Here is a 15825-nt window from a genome sequence, read left to right as displayed (position 1 = left end):
TGCAACTGTGGGACACTTTTTTGACCAATATGGCCCAGTTACAGTTGAATGAGTAACTTCACTATGCGACTAATAGTTTTGACCATTGTTGCTGAATCAATATTCTTTAAATTGCACAATTAGCATTACGTTTTATCAAAAAATCCCTGGGTACTACTCAAACAGTCTGTCACAAAAGTAATTAATTGCTATTTGCAACTGGCCTGGGACATTTTTTTGATGGTCCCCGAGACAATTGTATGCCCAGCCTGACCCGCCTCGCCCTGTCCCTGAAGTCATGTGTTGTCGTGTCGACCGACAATCTATCACCACACAGAGCACTTTGTATTCTGGGACTTGTAGTTCTGTTGTTCCTTCTTAAAATATGTGCCAGCAAAACCCAGCATATAAAATAAATTTGGCAAATAGTACGGTCCGAAGGTGTCACACACAACATGGAAGGTGTGATGGGACTACGGATGCAGGAGACCTCCACATAAATGCGAGATCTATTGACTGCACCACAAATCCTTCCACTACTATAATGAGCCACAATTCCTGACTAGAGCACAAGCACTCTGCTAAGCAAGCCTTGGCCCCCCCACAACCTCCTGGCCTCATACCATCTGAGATAAGCACAGAAGGTGTAGGTCTGTCCACCATCATGCCCCCAGTCTCGGGGACAATGTACCTCTGCTTCTTCACCTTCAACCAGGCCTTTAATAACCTAAACTCTGAAATTCTAATTAGAACTATAGAGATAGGGCCTGATTCATTAACTTGTTTGCATGGTTCAAAGTGACTTTGCACTGCAAAAATACACTTTGCACAGTTTCATGAATCGGGGTGTTTGTTGTCAATGCAAAGTCACTTTGCACCAGTGAAAAGTCACTTTGCATCATGAAAAAATTCTATGAATCAGGCCCTTAATGTTAATCACTTCACACGGTTCCCTAGACTTCCCACTGAGCATCATTCTCTTCTGTCTGCCAATCCTCTTCTCTTACCTTATTGCCAACTAGTGCTTTGAAGTGACTGTAAAGTGGGCTTCAGCGCTACATAAAAACTAAAAAGAAACAAATCGATGGGCAGAATGCAAACTGCGAGAAAAGAATATCCATCCTTTTTAAGAGTTACAAAACAAACCAAATAACAGGACTGCACATCCCTTCTAGTTCTAATACAATCTATTCATTTTAATGGGAGTTACAGCCTTTGAGATATATCTATTATTTACTGTCTAAAGCATCAAAACGGGTCTATCTCCAACACGAAACACAATTGCTCTAAAGCAGTGGTTAAACACAGCCTATGCGCTGCGTTGAGTTCCTGTGAAATTATTTGCCAGTGGCAGGGTTTGTGTTGCTTGCGCACTGCCCATTTCAACAACTCCTCTCGGATGGATGGGGCAGGCATTGCAAAGGGAGACACTTAAAAAGCAGCAGTAGCTGCTTGAGCGGTGTAATTATTATACAGGACACACTTTCATTGCAAATAGGAAAAAGTCTGCTTTCATGAGTATGTCTGAGGAATGGCGTCAGTTTAAAAAAAATCTATTGTTTTCTATAGTACGGGCTGCACAATTAGTGCTTGAAGCTCCACTGCCAGTCAGCAAGAACATCATTTAGCAATCCCAAAACTGGCGCACACGCACTGGGAAAGGAGAACAAAGTTTATGCGTGCCTGCCAACTAACCTCTGCAGCTCGCCGGATTATGTTCTTTCCCCATGACTGTGTGCACGCCTTCCCCACAGCCTCTGCAGGGAGCACTTTGATCCTCTCCGCGGGCAGTCAGCACTCGAAGTCTCGCTTCCTTTTGAATGCAAAATTCGAAAGGAAGCGAAACGAAACTGAATGCTAAATGGCCTGCTCTGCTCTCTCACCTGTGGGCACATGGGCGCGCTCTCCGGATGAAACCTGTTACTTTTAGCAAATGTAACAACACCACGCCCGCCCAGGCAGCACTGCCGGCGCCATCAGGCTGAGAGCAGAGGCAGCCCAGAGTGGAAATGCTAATGGAATGAATGATTTATTACGTGTGTGTGTGTGGCTGATGCGGTGAAATTATTATACAGGACACACTTTCATTGCAAATAGGAAAGTCTGCTTTCATGAGTATGTCTGAGGAATGGCGTCAGTTTAAAAAAAATCTATTATTTTCTATAGTACGGGCTGCACAATTAGTGCTTGAAGCTCCACTGCCAGTCAGCAAGAACATCATTTAGCAATCCCAAAACTGGCGCACACGCACTGGGAAAGGAGAACAAAGTTTATGCGTGCCTCCCAACTAACCTCTGCAGCTCGCCGGATTATGTTCTTTCCCCATGACTGTGTGCACGCCTTCCCCACAGCCTCTGCAGGGAGCACTTTGATCCTCTCCGCAGGCAGTCAGCACTCGAAGTCTCGCTTCCTTTTGAATGCAAAATTCGAAAGGAAGCGAAACGAAACTGAATGCTAAATGGCCTGCTCTGCTCTCTCACCTGTGGGCACATGGGCGCGCTCCGCCGGACGAAGCCTGTTACTTTTAGCAAATGTAACAAAATAACAACACCACGGACCACGCCCGCCCAGGCAGCACTGCCGGCGCCATCAGGCTGAGAGCAGAGGCAGCCCAGAGTGGAAATGCTAATGGAATGAATGATTTATTACGTGTGTGTGTGTGACTAATAAATCGGCCCCTAAGTGCTAAATAAAACCGGCCCACAGTCCAGACAGCTCCAATTCTTATCGGCCACGGGCCGGTTGGCCGACTGCTCAATCCAACGCTGTGGGCCATAAACCACACAGAAGCCTCTTAAAATCATGAAAACAAGGCTGCAGCGCTTGTATGTTAAGCACAAAACATTCAACGTAAGAACACATCAACCGGGGTGTTTTAAATAGGCCATAAACCACACAGAAGCCTCTTAAAATCATGAACCAAGGTTGCAGCGTTTGGATGTTGCAAGCACATTCAACTAAGAAGACATCAACCAGGATGTTTTAAATGGGCCATAAACCACACAGAAGCCTCTTAAAATCATGAAAACAAGGCTGCAGCGCTTGTATGTTGCAAGCACAAAATATTCAACGTAAGAACACATCAACCAAGGTGTTCTAAATGGGCCTTAAACCACACAGAAGCCCTGTAAAATCATGAAAACAAGGCTGCAGCGCTTGTATGTTAAGCACAAAACATTCAACGTAAGAACACATCAACCGGGGTGTTTTAAATAGGCCATAAACCACACAGAAGCCTCTTAAAATCATGAACCAAGGTTGCAGCGTTTGGATGTTGCAAGCACCTTCAACTAAGAACACATCAACCAGGATGTTTTAAATGGGCCATAAACCACACAGAAGCCTCTTAAAATCATGAAAACAAGGCTGCAGCGCTTGTATGTTGCAAGCACAAAATATTCAACGTAAGAACACATCAACCAAGGTGTTCTAAATGGGCCTTAAACCACACAGAAGCCCTGTAAAATCATGAAAACAAGGCTGCAGCGCTTGTATGTTAAGCACAAAACATTCAACGTAAGAACACATCAACCGGGGTGTTTTAAATAGGCCATAAACCACACAGAAGCCTCTTAAAATCATGAACCAAGGTTGCAGCGTTTGGATGTTGCAAGCACATTCAACTAAGAACACATCAACCAGGATGTTTTAAATGGGCCTTAAACCACACAGAAGCCCCCTGAAATCATGAAACAAGGCTGCAGCGATTGTATGTTGCAAGCACAAAATATCATCGTACATCAACCATGGTGCTCTAAAGGGACCTTATTAAACCACCGATCGGAGCACATTGGTCCTCATTTACCATTCATTTTGCCCAAAACTCTTCCCGCTACCCGTGCACTAACAATATACCTCTAGTAAAAACTTGCAGCTGCGGAATAGGAACGGTAATATCAACCGGGTGCACCTCCCAGCGAAAACATTTTACTGACTTCTTTGAACGTATGCCGACCTGGGGATTCGAACTGCAGTCGCCAGGGTCGCAAGCCCACCCCTGCACCATTGCACCATATAACCTGATAACATATTCGCAATAAAACCATGACCTCCTGTGCACCCGACCCCTCCGTCTGTCCCGCAAACTGAACACAACAGACAGGCAACTCGGGTTGAAACGGGGGTAAAACATCCAGATAATAACTGGAGGCGAGTGATAACTGATGTGCCTGTAGTGTAGCACTTTGCTCAGTTCCCAGCCACCTGAGCTGCAATTGAACTTGTCGCAATTGTAATGCATAAACACAATGCGCCCCTCACCCGGGAGGGGCAGGGGGGAGATGGGAGGCAGCCATAATAACGTATGCCCCCCATGACTCTGCATATTGACTCAGCTCTGAGCCACTTCCCAATTACTTCCCCGACCTCAGATACTTTCCCTTACAGCTGACTAAGCACACACCTCCTGCCTGGACTGCAAAATAACCCATGCTGAGTGTGCATACCACCATAACCCATCCACGCATCCCAAAGGCCGTTCCGGCAAGCATATATTGCACCGCCCACAATCCAAAAGTATGGGGGTGTCCAGGGAGGGGTTAGATGGTACCTATACGTTGGTTGGGACCAGATTAAACATAAAACAGGATGACCACTTGTTTCATTGTGAGTTAACCCCAGAAAATAGGGTATGTGAATTACCATAGCTGCGTTCAGGCCATGATATCGTGCCAACATTACACTTACAGCGAAGACATTCCATAATTCCAACCCAGTGCAATAGATCCAGCGCGTTAGTTAAACCAAAGCCCATCCACCTTCCCTCAATGCTTGGCAGGGCCTTGCCAGTATGCACCACCAACACGCTCTGTCCCTTAAAGGGACTTCTCCATCACCAGTACACCAAGTGAGCAGTAGTGAACCACCTGACCAGCTGCTTTACGATACAGTGCCAAGGGCCTGCATAGATGTAGAAGCAGAGATGGCAACTCGCTCATGGAATTTCCTTAAACCCAATCAAATTGTCTATTAGAAAATACCACAAACCTGCGAACAGTCGGAGAGGTGAGGTCCAGACAGACTGAGACAGGTGCACATCGAGATGTTTTAACCAACCTCTCAACCCTCCTAAACAATATTAGGCATATGTTGTGCACGCAGGCTGACCTTGCAGCCCCACTGCCCTCCTGCCCGTCCTGCCAATGTGTATTGGGAGGCATTCTGCATAAATATAACAGATGCAGGGAAGCTCGCACACCCATTTTATTTTAACCCCTCATGTGACTACAGCACCCTTCCTTAACGACACACACTCCTCTCATAAGTTCTATACCCTGAAAGGCTGAACGCCAAAACATACTACTGCACGACAGTTCGAGCACATTTTCACTTTACCGAGAATGCAGATATTTTTATCGATATTTTTTAAGCCCCAACACTTTCGCATTGCGCCACAAGCTAACTAACCAATGCAAAATACTGCTCCCCTTCCTGGATGCAGTAATACATACCGGCTACAGTATGCACCTAGTCACTCCAAGCATTTCCTGAATCTAGCACAACCTAAATATCCCGTCCTATAAACAATGATGGCGCACTCAGCTACCACCGCCAACATAGCTGATATGCCCCTTTTTAGGAGAATGAGCTCAGACAACGCCCTCTAACAACGGCAACCGACTACACGGCTTACCTAAACAAACTCTTCCGGTAAATGAAAGTCCTTGTAATGCTGCCAGAACAGACTTAATGCAGACTCCCATCACTGAAACACAACAAAACGGCGACGCATAACGGCAAACCCTCATCCCAGGGACGCAGCAAAAAGTGGATCTCCATGGGTCTCGACGGCTGATGTTCACTCAATAATCCAAATGAAAGCGTGTGTCCTCACGATTTGTCGTTTGAACCAACTGGTGCACACTGACGCGGGCCGGAATGTATTCAGCTTCCAACAGTTTCTTCGGTAAAATTATGACTGCAGTGAAAATTGTAAGTGCAGTGCAGTCTCACTCCGTACTTTGGGCCATACGGTGCTCACCGCCACGGGCCGGAATGTATTAGGCTTCTGACCGTTTCTTGGTCCGGGACACGGTTAGCGAGAAAGTTCCCCACTCGCCGCGTGTTCCCCAGTCTTAGGAAAGATTTCATTTTATATGTAATTTTCCATCCAGTTGTACACCCCCAAACTTTTTGCTGCTGTTTAAACACCTTAGTCTGACTTTGCCAGGGGAGCACAGCCTTCTGCTGTACTCCTCTGGGCTTTCGCTCACTTTTTATGGGGAAACTGACATGCCCTTAAGACAGTCAGTACTGGGAGACTTTGTTTCCCTTAGTCCTTTTCCAATGTTGCAACTTTTATGCAACATGTAACAAGTGCACAATGTACCTTACAGTAAAGTGCCCTTGGGTTTCATAGTCAATTCCATAGACCCTAGATACTCTCGTAGTACTTTTTTGGAGATGTGCAGATGTGTCATTGACAGGGCTGGTGGCAGCTTATCTTTTGATGTAATTTTAACGCTTTCCTGCCATTTAAACCGCGTTAACCGCGTTTGGCACGAATAGGTGGCCTGGCTCCAAAATGGCCATGCCATGAGGTTCTGTGTCCTGTTCTTTGGCCATCTTGCCCCTTTGCCTTCCCCAGGTTGAGCCGACCCGGGTCAGTCCTTATTTGGACGTGCAGTTTCCCGCGAAACGCCAAGCTTTTGCGGGCTTCTGAATGCCTTGTGTGTGCGCCTCCAGGATGTGGGCTGCGGTGTCTGTCCCCAATACACATTATGGGTGCCAGAGAGTCTGGAGTGCTGTGAATGACTGGGTCCACTGTGGTCCATGATTGGTCCACGTATGGAGTGTGTGTTTGTGAGCAGATCTCCCATTGGATCCTCTCTGTTTTGGCGCAAATGGAACTTTGGATAAGAGGAGGCAGAAAACACCCATACCATGTCGATCCGAGTTGAGGAACCGCTGGTGAACCGCTGGAAGGTTTGGCACCCTGAGCTCGCTGTCGTACTGTGGGACCCACTCTGCATCTGGTTGTCCTAGAAGGTCTGTGAAGACGATTTGACTCATTAGAATAGTGGGACCAACTATTCTCGGGACCTTCAACAAAACCTGCAAGTAAGCCTTCTCGGAAGTGTCCCTGGGCCAACCAGGACCTTTGCTCTGTCTCTGCCGTCGTTTCGAGGAGGCCCTCGAAACTTGGTTTACTGCTAACTCTGTGTCCCCGGCACCCTCATACCGAATTCTGAACACTTGGCATTCCCAGGTCTGAAGTGAGACGAGTGTGTCAGGACCAGACAAACACAGTTACCGTGTTGCCCAGCCGCGGCAACGATCTTTGCAGGTGCACTGCATTTGTGGCCCTCTTTCCCCTGAAGCTTGCTGCAGTGAAACTGGCCTGATCCATACACCAGGAGCGGAGAAATCGCCACTGTCCCATTTGGGAATCCTCACTGTATCTTTGGAACTGAAAGCCGCAGAGTCGTCATATTGCCGCAATAGAACCCGCAACCAAAGTGGACTCGACTGGCGAAATTTGGTACGGAGTGCATCTGCAGCCGGTGAGTAACCCTAACCTTAACCGTTGGCCCCAGCGCCTCCATCCATTATTACGCACGAGTGGCCCCTGGGGTTTCCTCTCCTTTCCACTGCTAGTGCAAATTAGCAAACCATTCCGAACCTTGGAAAACACCTCTGCATTGAAGTGGAGGACCCTCCTTGAATAGTGGGAATTTATTCTTCATCGCCTCACCCACCTTCCTGAGCTGCTAGAGACTCCTGAAGAGACCCTGTTTTGCCCATTGGAGCAACCGCGTGTACTATTGAGCATAAGGCTCCTCTCTTCTTAGGGTTTGCACTGCCTCTTGGTTAGGTGTGTGTTTGATGTTGAAGGGGACTAAAGACTGTCTGCACTGCCTATTTTCCTTCCCCTCTAGGTTGTGAATATATTTCGTGCCTTTAACCCTTTAGACCCCAATGGTCTTGTATATATCCTGTATTGATTGTGTTCTGTTGGTTTAGTAGGATTGCTGTGATTCTTTTACTGTTTGTTGAGTTACAAAGGCCTTGTAATAAATGTGTTTATATTTTTGATATATACATCTGTCTGGGAGTAATTTGTAAGTGTCCTTGCTCTGTGTGCTCATTGAGATCTTTCAGTCACCCTCACACCTCCTGAGACTTAGTCTTGACCTCCTGCAATAGCTACCTTGATTGGTCTGGCTTGTCCAGAGGTTACCCTGTTCCAAGAAACTAGGCTGGCCTTCTGAACTTCTGCCCACCAGGTCAGAGTTCAGAAATCCGTCTTAACAAATTGGTGTACAGCGGTCGGATAGGACTGAAGGTATCCAGTGTTGCGCACTAGTGAAGTCATTGTGAGTTATTTCACCAGGACACATAGTGAATTGTTGTAGTATAGCTTTTTAAAGGCCATAGTCCTATCTAACAGTATGGAAACAAGTACCTTGTTAACTTTAAATGCTTCTAAATCCGACACATTAAGAAAGATGTCTCCTCTCAAGGCACGAAAGTGGAAATGATCCAAAGAATCATTGACTGGCAAGAAGCTCAGCTTAGAGCTATAGCTTCTGAGGACAGGGCAGAAGCAGGTGGGGCTACTCTCACTGGTAGAACTGATGGTTCTGCCGCTGCACTGATCCACAGCAACCATGAGGACATGGAGGATGTAATGTCTAATGTTTCCTCTGCCAGTGCTGACGGGGAGGCCAGACTTGAATTCAAGAAGCAAGAACTGCTGTTTAGGCAGAAGGAGCTTGAGTTCAATATGGCCAAACTAAAGATAGAGCAGGCAGAAAAACAGAAAGACAGGGATTACCATTTGGAACTGGCCAAGCTTCAAGTTGCCAATGGATCCAAGGGTCCTGGACATGGGTCTGGGGCCTCCTCTCATCCAAGTTTTCCAAAAGATCTGCTCAGTGTGTATGAGGAAAAGAATTACATTATGGACTGGCTGAATACATTTGAGTATGCATGTGAAGTTCAACAAGTTGACAATGCTGATAAAATTGCCTGGTTAATTAACAGACTGCCCCATTCTGGCTGCAGTGCCATCCATTCTGGCTGCAGTGCCATTCTGGCTGCAGTGCCATTATGGAAATGTCAAAAGCTGAGAGAGCAGATTTTGCAATGTTGAAGCAGTCTCTCATCTTAAAGTTTGGAAAGACTCCTGCCCAATACTTAAAAAGATTCAGAGAGTATAAGAAAAAAGAAGGTATCTTATGTATCTTGGGTATTTTATGTAACCGAATCCTTAAAAAACTTGACTGGCTGGGTTGAAGGTTATAAGGTCTCTACCTTTGAAGGTATGATAAGTCTTGACATGCTGGAACATATTGTTGCATCTTCTTCCCCTGAGCTTAAGCAGCACTTGGCAGATTCAAAGGTGATAGATCCGAAGAAGCTGGCCATTGCAGCAGATTTGTGGGTGTCACATCAAGTGACCCATAAGGACAAGTCTCATCCTGGTAAGCAGGAGGAAGGGAAAAAGTCCAAAGATAAAGAGGGTGGGGAAACAGATAAATCGTCTTCCCAAAAGGGCCACAAAAAGAAAAATAAGGGTAAGACACAAGATAACTCACAGGGTAGTGGAGGTCAGCCTCCGAAACAGAACTCTGGTTATGGTAAGCCTCCCTATGTGAACAGACCCAATGGATCTTGTTTTGCTTGTGGAGCAACTGACCACGTGAAGGGGGATCCCAGATGTAAGGTCAAAACCTTGGGGGTTCACTCTGCTAATCTGGCCTTCTCCTCCTATGAGGAAGAAGAGATTACAAGAGCATCCTTCTCCTCAGTCTCCTTCCCCAGTGGGATAGAAGCTGAGATAGTTTTAGTTTTCCTGGGTTCCTGGGAGCCTAAAGTCTCAGGGGCTTATGCTAGGATTCCAGATAACACCAAGCACTACTTTAATGACAGTGTGCTGATCAATGGAGTAGATACTCCAGCTCTTAGGAATAGTGGGTGCAGTTGAACTGTAGTGGATTCTACCTTGGTAGACCCAGAGGAAGTTGCCAGAGCTACTCTGATGCCCACTAAGTTGGCTGACGGCCCACCTCTCATGTTTCCTGGAATACCTGTAAATTTTACTATCAATGGTACAGCAGTCAGGATTCCAGTGAGCATTCAGAGGAGTGTCACAGGAAAGGTCTTGTTGGGCAATGATGTCAGAGCTCTAGGGCTTGTGGGAGATACTGCTGACAGACCCTACACAAGGTCTCAAACAAGGGCAGCACTGGCCAAGACCAATGCACTGCCCCAGCCAAAGGGGAAACCCAAGGCTAAAGGAGTCAAAAAACCAAAACGAGGGAAAGAGAATATTCCCCCTAACTCACCTACCACTGAGGTGGAGGTAGTTGGTCCATCACCAGGACCTGACGAGGAAGTGGTGATAACTGAAGTGTTTGACCCCAACGACCATCCTGAACTAAACGATTTGTTAGTAGAAGGTGGTCCTGACGGGGAGGAATTCAGTAAAGGCCAACGTGAGTGCCCATCTATGGAAGGCCTAAGGAGACAGGCCTACTCCCAGCTTGATGGTGAACCTCCTGGGAAGCATCAGATTTATTGGGAAGGTGGGATCCTGTATAGTGAGCCTACAGAGTCTACAGAAGGAGACCATAGGAGGTTGGTGGTTCCCCTTGCTGTAAGACCCTTCCTCCTGCAGCTGGCACATGAAGTGTCCCTTGCTGGTCACCTTGGTATTAAGAGGACCAAGCAAAGGTTATCCATGCACTTATACTGGCCCAAGATGGGGGTGCAAGTAGAAAGTCACTGCAGGAGTTGTGCCTCCTGCCAGTTATCTGGTAAGAGTGGCTCAACAATCCAAGCTCCATTGGTACCACTCCCAGTTGTGGGGGTACCATTTGAGAGGGTAGGGATCGACAACGTTGGTCCCCTTGACCCCCAAACATCCTCAGGCAATAGGTTTATCCTGGTGCTGGTTGACCATGCCACCAGGTATCCTGAGGCCATCCCATTGAAAACTGTGACTGCCAAGTCAGTTGCAAAAGTGTTACTTGGCATCTTTACTAGGGTTGGCTTCCCTAAAGAAGGTGTGTCGGACAGAGGCAGCAACTTTATGTCTAAGTATATGCAGGATATGTGGAAGGAATGTGGGGTCACCTATAAGGTTTCTTCCGCATACCACCCCAGACCAATGGTCTGGTGGAATGATTTACCAGGACCTTGAAAAGCATGATTGGGGCTCTGGAAGAACCTCAAAGAAGAAAAATGGATTTTCTTTTACCATGCTTACTGTTTGCCTACAGAGAGGTACCACAAGAGGGTGTTGGCTTCAGCCCCTTCGAACTTCTGTTTGGTCACCCAGTACGGGGACCCTTAGCCATAGTCAAAGAGAGATGGGAGAGGCCTACTCATTCCATTACTACCAACGTAGTGGACTATGTGGTAGGGCTCAGAAAAAGGATGGTACTCCTGATGGGTCTGGCTAGTAACAAGTTGAAGGCAGGAAAAGCTATGGTGAAACATTGGTATGACCAGAAGGCTTCCCTCATTAACTTTACACCTGGTCAGAAAGTCCTGATCATGAATCCCATAAGGCCCAGGGCTTTACAGGATAAATGGTGAGGCCCGTACACAGTGGTGGAATCACTGGGTGAGGTCAACTATTTAGTGGACCTTGGAAGGCCGGGACAGGCTCCAAAAGTGTTCCATGTAAATAGGCTGAAGGTTTTCATTCCAAGAGTTGAAATCGCAGCACTGCTATAGGCTTCAGATGCTGAGGAAGAGGAGTCTGAACCTCTCCCTGACCTACTCCAAAGCAGTCCTTCAGATTGCTCCATTGAGGGTGTCCGAGTGTCCCCTCATCTGACTTCTGATCAACAGGCTGAGGTGAAAAGTTTGCTTAGGCAATTCTCCCCCCTGTTTTTACAGTTCCCTGGTTTGACACCTTGGTGCAAACATAACATAGACACACGAGACATGTTCCTACCAAAAGTAGGGGATACAGAATGTCAGACAAAGTAAGGTCTTACATTAAGACAGAAGTCAACAAAATGTTGGATCTTGGGGTGATTGAACCCTCTAGTAGTCCTTGGTCCAGCCCTGTGGTTTTGGTTCCAAAAGCAGGTACTTCTGAATTGAGGTTCTGTGTGGATTACAGGGCTCTGAATGCTGTCACCAAGACAGATGCACACCCCTTGCCTAGAACAGATGAGCTGGTGGATACCTTGTGTGCCTCCAACTACCTCAGCACGTTTGACTTCACTGCAGGCTATTGGCAAATAGCCCTTGCAGAACATGCCAAGGAGAATACAGCTTTCCCAACTCCAGAGGGCCTTTACCAGTTCAGGGTAATGCCTTTTGGGTTGAAGAATGCAACTGCCACATTCCAGAGGCTTGTGAATCATGTGTTGAATGGGTTGGACGAATTATGTCTTGCATATCTGGATGATATAGCAGTTTTCAGTGCCACCTGGGAAGACCATGTGAAACACCTTGGGATTGTGCTACACGCTCTTCAGAAGGCCCACTTGACCATAAAGGCCAGTAAGTGCCAGATTGGACAAGGATCAGTGGTCTACCTTGGACATGAAGTAGGTGGAGGGAGGATACAGCCTCTACCCAGTAAAGTACAAGCAGTACAAGACTGGCCTACCCACACTACACAGACCCAAGTGAGAGCCTTCTTAGGACTCACTGGGTACTACCGAAATTTCATGGCAGACTATGGTACCATTGCTGCCCCTCTGACTGCTCTCACTACTCCAAAGAAACCCAAGAAGGTAACTTGGTCTGAAGAGTGTGAGAAGGCCTTCAATGGCTTAAAAGACTCCTTTTGACAGGTCCCTGTTCTCAGGGCCCCTGATAACCAAAGACCTTTTATTGTGCAGACAGATGCCTCTGACACTGGGATAGGAGCAGTACTATCACAAGATGAGAAGGGTAAGGAACACCCTATTGGCTTCATTAGTTGCCAGCTTAAGGACAGAGAGCTCAGATGGTCCACAGTAGAGAAAGAATGTTTCTCTGTTGTGTGGGCCCTTCGGAAACTGAGGCCCTACCTCTATGGGACCCACTTCACTGTGCAAACTGACCATAAGCCCTTAAAGTGGCTAATGAGCATGAAGGGCGAGAATACAAAGTTGCTTAGGTGGTCCATAAGTCTGCAAGGCTTTGACTTCACTATGAGCATAGGCCAGGTGTCCAACATAGCAATGCTGATGGGTTGTCCAGAATGTTTAACCGACCTGAACAAGAGACTCATCCAGGGGTGGATTAGTTCCCCCTGTCCATAGTCTGGGGAGGGCGAGTGTTAGGAAAGATTTCATATTTGGATGTCATTTTCCCTCCATGTGTCAACCCCCAAACTTTTTGCTGCTGCTCTACACCCTTATCTAACTTTTGCCAGAGAAGCGCAGCCCTCAGCCGCACTCCTCTGGGCTTTTGCTCAATTCTTATGGGGAAACTGACATGTCCTTAAGACAGTCAGTACTGGGAGACTTCGTTTCCCTTAGTCCTTTCCTCATGTTGCAGCTTTGTGCAACATGTAACAGGTGTACAATTTAACTTACCTTACAGTACACTTGGGTCTCTAGTCATTCCAAAGGCGCTAGAAACTCTTGCTGGACTTATTTATGAACTGTGTAGGTGTGTCACGGACAGGACTGGTGGCAGCTATCGTTTATCTTATGTTTTGAACCCTTTTATGCCATGTTAACCGCATTAACCGTGTTTGGCACGAATAGGTGGCCTGGCTACAAAATGGCCACGCCACGAGGTTCTTTGTCCTTTCCTTTGGCCATTTTGCCCCTTCACCTTCCCCAGGTCGAGCCGACCCGGGCCAGTCCTTATTTGGTCATGCACTTTCCCGCAAAACCCAATGCTTTCACGGGCTTCTGCATGCCTTGTGTGTGTGCCTCCAGGATGTGGGCTGGGATGTCTGTTCTTAATACACATCTTGGGTGCCAGAGAGTCTAGAGTGTCCTGAATGCCTGGGACCACTGTGGTCCGTGATTGGTCCACGTATGGAGTGAGTGTTTGTGAGCAGATCTCCCATTGGGTCCTCTCCGTTTTGGCGCGAAGGGAACTTTGGATAAGAGGCTGGAAACACCACTACCATGTCGATCTCCTGTGTTCACACCGAACAAAGGATAAGGAGCCAAGTATCCTGCAATAAGAAGCCGAGTCGAGGAACCGCTGGTAATCCGCTGGAAGATTTGGCACCCTGAGCCCGCTGTCGTCCAGTGGGACCCCTCTGCATCTGATCGTCCTAGAAGGTCTGTGAAGATGCTTCGACCCATTGAAATAGTGGGACCAACTAGTCTTGACCTTCATCAAACCCTGCAAGTAAGCCTCTTCGGAAATGTCCCTGGGCCAACCAGTGGGCTGACCAGCTTACACGGGACATTTGCTCTGTCACCGCTGCCGTTTTGGGGAAGCCCTCTAAACTTGGCATACTACTAGCTCTGTGTCCACGGCACCCTCACACCGAATTTCGTACACTTGGCATTCCCAGGTCTGAAGTGAGATGAGTGCGCCCGGACCAGAGTAAACGCGGTTGCCGTGTTGCTCTGCTGTGGCAACGACCTGTGCACGTTCGCTGCATTTGTGACCCCCTGACCCTGAATCCTACTACTGCGGAAACTACACAGTGTCGAGATGTCCTGATTGTCGCAATCGAACCTGCCAGTAAAGTGAACGTAACTGGCGAAGTCTGGGTCTACCTGCGTCCGGGACCGGTGAGTAGTCCATACCCCAACCGGTTGCCCCTAGCGCAGGAGCCCATTTCTTTTCTACCGCTGGTGCAAAATAGTGACTCCATCCCGCACTCTTAACCTGCCTCTGCCCGCAAGTGGAGGTCCTGCTTGAGTAGTGGGGACTTGTTCTTCATCGATCGCATCCACCTTCCTGAGCTGCTAGCAACCCTTGAAGAGACCCTATCTTGTCCATTGGCACCAGCGCGTGCAGGTACTATTGAGCATAAGGCTCCTCTTTTCGCAGGGCTTGGACTGCCTCTTAGTTAGGTGTATTTCTGATGATGAACTGGGTCTAAAGATCACCTGCATTGCCTGTTTTCCTCCCCATCTATGTGGTCTACATATTCCGTGCTGTTAACTCCTTAGACCCCTCGGTCTTGTATATATATTGTATTGATTGTGATGTATTGGTTTAATTTAGTGTTACTGTGATTCTTTGCTATGGTCTATGTTACAAAGGCCTTGTAATAAATGTGTCTATATTTTTAATATAACACCTGTCTGGAGTAATTCATAAGTGTCCTTGCTTTGTGGGCTCATTGAGGTCTTTCAGTCACCCTCACCCCTCTTGAGACTTAGTCTTGACCGCCGCCATCGCTACCCTGATTGGTCTGGCTTGTCCAGAGGTTACCCTGTTCCAAGAAACTAGGCTGACCTTCTGAACCTCTGCCCCTCCAGGTCAGAGTTCAGAAATCCATCTTAACAGGTATCTATTTTATTTACTGGATATTTGTAAGGCGTCTACACAACAAATGGTGTTTCAATGCATCACAAGACAAAAAAGGGGCGGGCGGCAAGGGAGAAAGATAACAATAATGTCCTTCTAGGCCTTGTAACATCACGCAAGTGCAGTAACAAGAAGTGCAAGGGGGGTGAGTAGGGTGAGAAAGGGAGTGCAGGGCAAAGAGGAGAAAGTGCAAGTGAATAGGGGAGTTGGAGGGGGCAAGGGACACAGAGGCTAGGTAAGTGCTAAAGGCAGGCCAGGTGGGCAAGTGCCAGGGAATGCATGGGGTGCAGGGGGTGAGGGTCCACATGCTAAGTGCGAGGAAAGGGGTGGGCAGGTAGGGGGGTCTGGCGCCCTGTAGCGTGTTGCACTTATATAAGAAATAATAATAATATTAATAATAATGTAGAGGTGTGGCATCCCATGTAACAACTCTGGTCAAATGCA

The 15825-nt window shown here is 47.4% G+C and overlaps 1 long non-coding RNA gene across 1 annotated transcript in view; it reads right to left on the bottom strand.

Annotated features, from left to right (window-relative positions):
• LOC138498640 (uncharacterized) overlaps window positions 1-1812 on the bottom strand; it is a 140014-nt gene extending 138202 nt beyond the window's left edge. The window contains exon 1 of the long non-coding RNA XR_011278802.1: window positions 1675-1812. This is a non-coding gene — a long non-coding RNA (uncharacterized lncRNA). The remainder of the gene's footprint in view (window positions 1-1674) is intronic.
• Window positions 1813-15825: the final 14013 nt, after the last annotated feature.

The sequence above is a fragment of the Ambystoma mexicanum genome, chromosome 5q, assembly GCF_040938575.1.
Source record: "Ambystoma mexicanum isolate Mex_15411 chromosome 5q, UKY_AmexF1_1, whole genome shotgun sequence".
In the NCBI taxonomy this organism is placed as follows: Eukaryota; Metazoa; Chordata; class Amphibia; order Caudata; family Ambystomatidae; genus Ambystoma; species Ambystoma mexicanum.
Note: the sequence above shows the minus strand (reverse complement) of the source record. Positions and strands in the feature narration are given on the sequence as shown.